Here is an 8913-nt window from a genome sequence, read left to right as displayed (position 1 = left end):
TAGGTATTGTGTAGATTGAAATATTCTATATATTGAAATATTATGCAGCCATTAGAATGAAGAGCTCTTTATGTACTGCTATAAAATAACCACCAAAATCTATTTTTATGTGAAAAAGCAAAGTACAGAATAGTATGTTTGTGGGGGGAGAAGATTTTGCTAGTTTATGCATAGAATGTTTCTAGCCCTAGCCAGTTTGGCTCTGTGGATAGAGCATTGGCCTGAGGACTGAAGGGTCCTGGGTTTGATCTGGTCAAGGGCATGTGCCTCAGTTGCAGGCTCCTCCCTGGTCTGGCCCTGATTAGGGCGCATGCAGGAGGCAACCAATTGATGTGTTTCTCTCACATCAATGTTTCTCTCTGTCTTTCCCTCTTTCTTCCACTCTCTCTAAAGTCAATGGAAAAATATCCTTGGGTGAGGATTAAAAAAAGAAAAAAAAGAATGTCTCTAGAAGGACACATAAGGAAAGAAAATTGATGGAAGAAAACAAAATAATCCAGAAAGGAAACGTTTCACTATGTGTCTTCTGTAATTTTTGACTCATGTGAATGTATTACCTATTCGTCAATGAATTCAATTTTCTTCTAATTTTTCTGTTGTTAATCCTCACTTGAGAATATTTTTTTATTGATTTTTAGAGAAAGTGGAAGGGAGGGGGAGAGACAGAGAGAGAGAGAGAAACATCAATGTGAGGGAGATATGTGCCCTTGACCAGAATCGAACCCAGGACTCTTCAGTCCAAGGGCCAGCGCTCTATCCGCTAAGCCAAACCAGCTAGGGCTGAATTCAATTTTCTAAATGCCAAACCCCACATCATGCCCACTGAATCAGAATGTCTAGCCTTTTAAAATTCCCTCTGGGGATTCTGCCTCCTGCTGGGGGTTGAGGAGCAGGAAGTGACTTTATTAGAGAAGTGAGTGGGAGGTAGCTAACAAAACTGGCTCCTGGTTGTAGTTGCTGCCCTCTTGCTAGAACAAAATATAAAGCTCCAGAATGGAAAGGAGTCTCTTAAAAGCCAAGGAATGCTCCCATTCAGAACTCAGGGCCCTCAGCCTCCACCCTCTTGCCCAAGGTGCCCTGAATGTGGCAGTTATCCAGGCATGGCCACACTTTCTACATGCTGCATTAGTGCAATAGTATTGTTATACACCCTAAGATTGTTTTTGTTTGTTTGTTTGTTTTTTAACAATACTATACAGGGGACTCATATTGAGCTTTCTAATAGCTAAACTATGTCTTTCTTCATGACAGTGGCTGCAAACCAGGCCTGCCCTTGCCTAAGACTAACCCAGCTGGGTTTGGGACTCACATGCAGAAGCTTACATTGTAGCTGAAAGCTAATTCCAGCAGGTCATAAATGCAAGAAGTTCATCAAAAGGTTGATGAACCTTGGGGGTTCAGCAGGGCTGAAAATCTGCATGCTATTACCTGCTGCTGAACAGCTGTAGGCATTTCCCCCAACCTGGTAATCTTTTACTGTTTACCAAACCTTACCTTTGATATGTATATCTGCTTTGCTAAAGGGTAAATGTGTGAATAAAAAGCCCTGGGTCTGGAGATTCAGAGAACTTAGTTACTAGAACTAAGCCTCCTCTGGCTCCCCCAAAATGCCTTCCAAATTCATATTTCTTCTCTAGTTTCTTATTTAATTTATGCACAGCCCCTTTTCCAGATTTCACGAACCCTAGTAGATGCTGAGAAAGACCCCGGCATTTATGGTGCCCCGAGACAAGGCCATCTGGAGAAGAAGATTTCGCCTGAGTGAAGAAAGAAGGATTCACCAGTAAAGGTGAGGAATTTGGTGAGGAGATTAACTGTGCATAAAGCCAGTACCAAGCCTAGGAAATCATGAGCCTAGGTGGGTGGGAATGTCTTTTGTTTCAAGCCAGACTATAATGGGGATGAATTCGGTTCAAAGGCAAAAATATCATTGTAAATTTTTAGCTTGTATGCTCAAGGATAAAGAAATTGAAATATCAAGAGGCACTTTCTTAAATCAGGCTCAAGGAAAAAGAGTGCCGTTGTCATCTTTAACTATGTGGGTTCTTGTTCAAATTGCAAAATGCCTAATTCTTATTGGGAATGAAAAATCTGTAATATCTAAGGCCCTGCTGGATCCACCACTTCTGGTGTGGAGAGACTCCGCAGCTAGAGTGGGTGGAGCCATCAGCTCTCTCGCAGAGGAACTCTCTGATGCTTTGTTTAAAAAATTACTATATGACACGTTGGGGCAGGCAGAGTTTAGCAAAAATAATTTTAAAGGGTAGTCAATGATGTTATCTGTTGAATGTAGTTTTTTTCTGTGGTTTTTGTTTGGTTTAATGTATTTATTGATAGTCTATTAAGCATGCCTTTAATTTAATTGGGAAAAGAAACATGGCCAGACCATTTACTGAATTTCCCCAAAGAAAGCAGAATATGGGGGTGGAGAGACACGTGGTGATCCTGTAAAATGGACACCCACTTCTGAGAGTACTATTAAAAAGTCTCAGCTTCACCATGATTTTTATTTCCCGGTCTGTCATTTAAAAGTTTTACAAAATTTAGGAATGTGTCTGGAATTTCTGTACTCGTAAAGAGAGAAAGCTAGCTTAAAACAAAAGAGCGCTCCGTCTGATGTTGGACAAAGTTTTGGGCTAAACTTAATCTCTTTACGGATGCTACAGAATAAACCTAAGGCTGTTTTTTACTCAAAAAGATGGCAGAGATGACCCAAAGAAATAATACAGGCTGGTTCTAAGCAACAAAATTGGTATTTCCATAATAAAGGGCAGTTTTTAAATAATAATGAACCGCATTCCAAAGTTAACATTAAGGCCGTCAGAAAGTCAGTAAATTATCTCTGTTCCAAAGTAAATGCCTTGGATAATAATAATTGGCTTTAAAATCTCAAAATTGTTGAAACATAGATAAATAATATCTACACTAATAAAAGAGAAACATGCAAATTGACCATCACTCCGCTACACCCACCAGCCAATCAGGAAGGAATATGCAAATTAGAAGGATAAAGATGGCAGCCGCCCAGCTGCTCCAGGTGCTGAGTGGCCGGGGGGGCAGGATGCCTGCTATGAGAGGGAGGGCAGAGGGTGAAGGGATCTACAGGAGCGGCACTCTGGCGCAGCGAAGATGAAGACTGCAGACTCCAGAGTCTGCAGCGAAGACGAAGATGGCAGACTCCAGTTGGATTCTGCAGTGAAGACACAGAAGGCAGATTCTGGCCGGAGCGAAGGCCTGGGTCCCGGGTGCTGGAGGAAAACCGGTGCTGGAAGCCAAGGGAAGGAAGGCCCATTGCACGAATCTCTTCATGCAACGGGCCTCTAGTATTAATTATAAAGGTCCAAGTAGCCCGGGGGAAACTAGTTTCACTCCTTGTTGAAGGAGGGGGCTTGTCCCAAGGCAGCAACTTCTAAGGAAGAATGTGGCTATTTTACATCTAAATAGACAAGGCTTGCTTCCAAAGCCATTGGCAACTTAAAACTTTGAAGTTTGCTGAATTAAATAATAAAATTTATTAAATATATAGGTATTTTGAAATGACAAAATACTGAAATATTAATCTAAATTTGCCTCATGAAAAATCTAGAGGATAGAATTGAATCTATTAATTAAATATGTCTTGTATTTTTGGAAATGTGAAGTTATTGCTAATCTGAGAAATGCTAAGTATTTAACTTGCCACCTAAAATTTAAGGCTTCTAAGAGTTTAAAGTTCAAATTAAGTTGGGAGGAATTATATAGTTGTGATAAAAAAATACATAAAGTATAGAAATTTATTTTTGAGAAAATAATTCTTGTATTTTCTCTAGAGAAATTAGTAGTTCAAAATATGTTGTTTATTGGTCTAATTAGAGAGGATTAATTCTATGGTCTGAACCAAATTTTTAATATAAAAACCAGTTTAAATGTAATTGATATCTTTTAGAATAATTATAAAACATATATAATATTTAGGATATATATATATATATATATATATATGTATATATATATATATATATATATATTTGATGATCTTTCCAAGTTAAATTTCAAGGCTTTAATTGAGAGATAATTTTAGAACACTCCAAGGGCCCTGGGGTGATTCAAGAATCTATTCTCTCTTCTTAATAGAAATATTTTTAAAATAGGCCAATCCAATATACTTGAAATCATGTAGAAAGCATTATCAAATAAAAATTAATAAATATATTTTATTTATATACATATATTTTGAATGTTATAAAGATTTAAACCTCTGAGGGAGGGCAAGACAAAGTTGCTAAATATTTTTTAAGTAAAGCCAAATTTTTCAGCAGTAGAATTTTAAAAACAAAAGCCCTGGCAGCCTACACTTCAAATAGGCTGGGGAGATGGGATGTCATCTGTATCTCCTAGGTCAAACGTGTAAGTTTACTAAATTTGCTTTCTAAATAAAGATGCCTACTTTAATTACTTGATAAATTAGATTTTTAAAATATAATCAACGTCTCATATAATTTCAGTTTTATGAGAAGCCAATGTTTTTGTAAGCAGTTGGCTTTAACAAAGGCCAACATAAAAATTTGCATTCCTGAGACCTCCCATGATCCCCCTGTGTATGCAAATGAGTGCTAGCCAAAAAGAATGCTGTTTAAAGTAAATTTTAAGCTTAATAAAAAGGAGAAATTTTAAAATTTTAGAATCTCTTCTGCTAATATTTACAGGGTAAAGTGAAGGTTATTATTATTCAAGCATTAAATCTAATCATTAGTAGTCAACCTAAATATACAGTTACTTGAAATGTAGGTATTCAGCAGTATCAGTCAGCATCTAAAAGGCAGCCATGTAAAAGAAAAGAAAGAAAAAAGCATTTTTAAAAGAAACTCTCTAAAGGTGGTCTAGAAATTACTCTGGGAGGAAATGAAAGAAAATTTCCTTCAAATGTCTGGAAAACTATAATTTAAAGTCAATGTGTTAGGCCTCAAAAAGAAAAGTAAATAATTTTGCATTTTGCCTCCTTAAACAAAGCTTACTCAAAGTCTAATAGCAGCAATTTAATTAGTGTCATTTACTGTCAACACCCAAGAACAAATGAAATTAGAAAATAAGCCTTATTTCAGACTAATTTAATTTGGCAAATTAAAAAAAGTGAATATTCAAGGGAATTTAGTTGTACTAGGCAGAAACCTATTCTTGAAACATTAACTATTTTTTTACTGATGGTTCATCTCATAGTAAAGCGGCTTAACATGCAATGCAATCATATTTCCATGCAAAGAATTGAATAAAAAGCTATCAAGGCTGCATTGCAAGGTTTCTAAAAGCTTCTTGATATTATTTAAAACAAAAAAGGGGGGGGGGATAGTGGAATAATCCCCTGTAAGTAAACTACATCAAGCCTTAATTGCTTTAAATTTTTTACTTTAAAAATTTTTTCACTTGTAATGCTGATGGCAAGACACACATGGTATCAGAATAAGCCAAAGGAAAATGGTTTGGGCAAAATTAAAAGAAAAGATCCTGAGTCTAGTTTATAGAAAGGATTCCTTTATTAACCTTTGGTGGAGAATATGCTTATATATTTCCAGAAAACTCCTCCAAGCCCGTGTGGATTCCTGCAACAATGGATCTGAGAGAGGAACTGACCAGACTACTCCAGCCACAGATGGCGGTGGCCCCAAGTAACACACTGATGAGACAGAGGAAAAACAGTCCAGAGATGGGGGATGGTAAAAACGCCTTGCCATGCTAGCAGTCAGCAGCTTTGTGTTGCTGCAGGTTGCCCTGGACCTGCATTGCCAAAGAAGGTCGGACCTGCATTGCCATTGCTCACCATTTGTCCACCATCCAGAACTGGAATATCATTGCTGCCATGTCACAGGGGACAGTAATTGAGAAGGGAACCCATAAAAAAAACTGTTGGACAGTGATTGGAAAGGGGACTCAAAGAACTGTTGGCTCAGAAAGGAGCTTACTACAGACTAATTCCTTTGATGCCTGACAGCAATTTAAAAGGACATGAAAGAACTCAATCCTTTCCATTGAATTTAAAAATCTTAAAAGGACCTGAGCTCTGCAAATGACATACATTCTTGTTAAATTTATTAAATAAAAAGGGGGATATGCTGGGGGGAAAGACTAACTGTAGTTAGCATAATAAATGCGAGAAGTTCGTCAAAAGGCTGATGGACATCTTCAGCAGGGTTGAAGATCTGCATATTATTACCTGCTGCCAAACAGCTGTGGGCAATTCCTCTAACCTAATGAGCCTTTATTGTTTACCAAACCTTACCTTTGATATGTATATATCTGCTTTGCTAAAGGAAAAAAATGTGTAAATAAAAAGCCGTGGGTCCGAAGATTTGGAGAGCTTAGTCACTAGAGCTAAGTTTCTGTCTGGCTCCCCCAAAATGCCTTCCAAATTTATATTTCTTGTCTAGTCTCTATTCATTTATGTATAGCCCTTCTCCAGATTCCTGAACCTTTCTGCTGCGAAAAGAGTGCAGCATCCTTATAACCATTGTTTTGAATTCTGTATCTGGTAGTTTGCTTGCTTGCATTTCATTTAGTTATTTTTCTAGAGATTCTTCTGTTCTGTCTTTTGCAACATGTTTCTTTATCTCTGCATTTTGGCTGCTTTTCTCTGTTTGTTTTTATGTGTTAGGTAGAGCTGCTATGTCTCCTGGAATTAGTAGAGTTGTCTGGTGTAGTAGGTGTCCTGTACGGCCTCCCCAGTCACCTGAGCTGGACACTCTGGTGTGCTCCTGTGTGAACTGTATGTATTATCCTGTTGTAGTTGAGCCTTGATTACTGTTATTGTCTCTGGAAAGGACTGTCATCCAGGCCAGTTGGCTGTGAAGACCAGGTGCGACTACTGTGGAAGAGTTGCTTGTGCAGGAGACACCCCTATGGAGCAGAACTTGCTTCACTGGCTTTGGTGCTCACTGAGTCTGCCCCTTGAGTATGTCGCTCATGGATGTGGTAGGGTTGTAATCTAGTGTGGTCTGAGGCTAACCACTGGGTACACTGGTTCTGGGGCCTCCCAGGATGTGAAAAGTCAGCTACTGCCTGTGCCTTGCCTAGGGCCACTGGGCAGGAGCTACAGAGTTATCTGCAGATGGCTGCTACTGGTGTTGGACTTAGAGGTGCCCAGGAGGGCCAAGCTGTGAAATAAGGCTGGCTGCTTCTAGTGCCGGGCCTGGGGCCACTTAGCAAGAGTTATGGGGCATGCTGAGGCCAGGTGCTGCTTGTTTAAGAGATTTTAGGAAAGTCTGAAGCCTGAGTCAGGAAAGCCCATTAATATGGAAAAGGCACTGCAACCAACTTGGATGGGGCTGCAAACTGTGTGGGATGGGATCTCAGGGAAATATCCAGTGTGGGTCAAACAGTGTGATCCAGGTTGATGGAGACTCAGATATGGTGACTGCCTGTTGGCTCTGTAGCAGAGGAATATCTCAGCAAAGAACAATGACCTCTGCCAGTACTTTTGTCTGGGAGGAAGCTACCCCCAGTTCTTGCCCTGATGCCAGACAATTTAGTTCCTCCTGTATATCTGTAGATCCTTTCAAGCTGCTGCAACATGCTGGAGCTCAGAGGGAGGGAGTCCAAGTAAGTCCATGCACCAGCTGTTTAATAGGAACTGCCTGGGACTCCAGCAACCCTCTGTGTCACTCAGCCACAGTCCCTGCTGGTTTTTACAACCCAAAATTATGGTGTCTTCTCTTCCCAGCACTGGAACCCTGGGCTTAGGGGTCTGGTGTGGGGCTGGGAACCCTTGCTCCTCATGGGGGATTTTTGCAGCCAAGATATCCCTCCTGATTAAAAAAATGCCACATGTGGTGTTGGACCAGCCCATTCCACACCTCCACCCCTCCTACCAGTCTCAACGTGGCTTCTTCTTTAATTCTCTAGTTGTAGAACTTTTGTTCAGCCAGATTTTAGATGGTTCTGCATGATAGTTGTTCATGGTTTAGATTTTATTTTGATGTGGTTGTGGGATGAGGCAAGTACTACACTTACCTCTGCTGCTGTCTTGGCCCATCTTCCCATATATGTCCTTTATTATGTTGAGTTATGATCCCTCTATTTCTACCTTGTTGAGTGTTTTTATCATAAACTAGGGGCCCAGTGCACGAAATTCGTGCACTGGGGGGGAGGGTTCCCTCAGGCCAGCCTGCTCCCTCTCACATACTGGGAGCCCTCAGGGGATGTCCTACTGAGGCGACCGGGCTGATCAGGGGAAGGCACCAGCCCCATCACCCCGCTGCTGCAGCCACTGCCAGTCACCGCAGCCACCAAGGTGTTTTCATCAACACGGACTCCAGTCCCTTCACCATGAAAAAATGACAACTTTCTTTAGGCATTTTCAAGATGTGTTTTTCATAGGATATGACATTTCTTTCTTTCTTTTTTTTATCCTCACCTGAGGATATGTTTCCATTGATTTTTAGAGAATGTGGAAGAGAAAGGGAAAGACAGAGAGAAACATCAAAGTGAGAGGAACAATGATTGGTTGCCTCCTGCATGAGCCCTGACCTGGGGCACAGCCAGGGAGGAGCCTGCAACCTAGGTACATACCCTTGATCAGAATCGAACCGGACCCTGTGGTCAGCAAGCCTAGGCATTATCCACTGAGCCAAACTGGCTAGGGCAGGATATGACATTTCTTAGCCCTCCAGCAGCAGACCTTCATTTTTTCCTCCAGTAGTGTGGTGGAAAAACCCTAGATCAACTTTTTGGATTCTTTTTTTTTTTTTTCAATTTAACAAATCTTTATTGTTCAGATTATTACAATTGTTCCTATTTTTTCTCCCCATAGCTCCCCTCCACCCGATTCCCACCCCACCCTCTGCCCTTACCTCCCCCGCACTGTCTTAATCCATAGGTGTACAACCTTTGTCCAGTCTCTTCCCGCACATCCCATACCCCTTTCCCCCCCGAGAATTGTCAGTC

This window comes from Plecotus auritus (genome assembly GCF_963455305.1).
Source record: "Plecotus auritus genome assembly, chromosome: 3".
Classification (NCBI taxonomy): domain Eukaryota; kingdom Metazoa; phylum Chordata; class Mammalia; order Chiroptera; family Vespertilionidae; genus Plecotus; species Plecotus auritus.
This window is presented reverse-complemented; position numbering follows the sequence as displayed.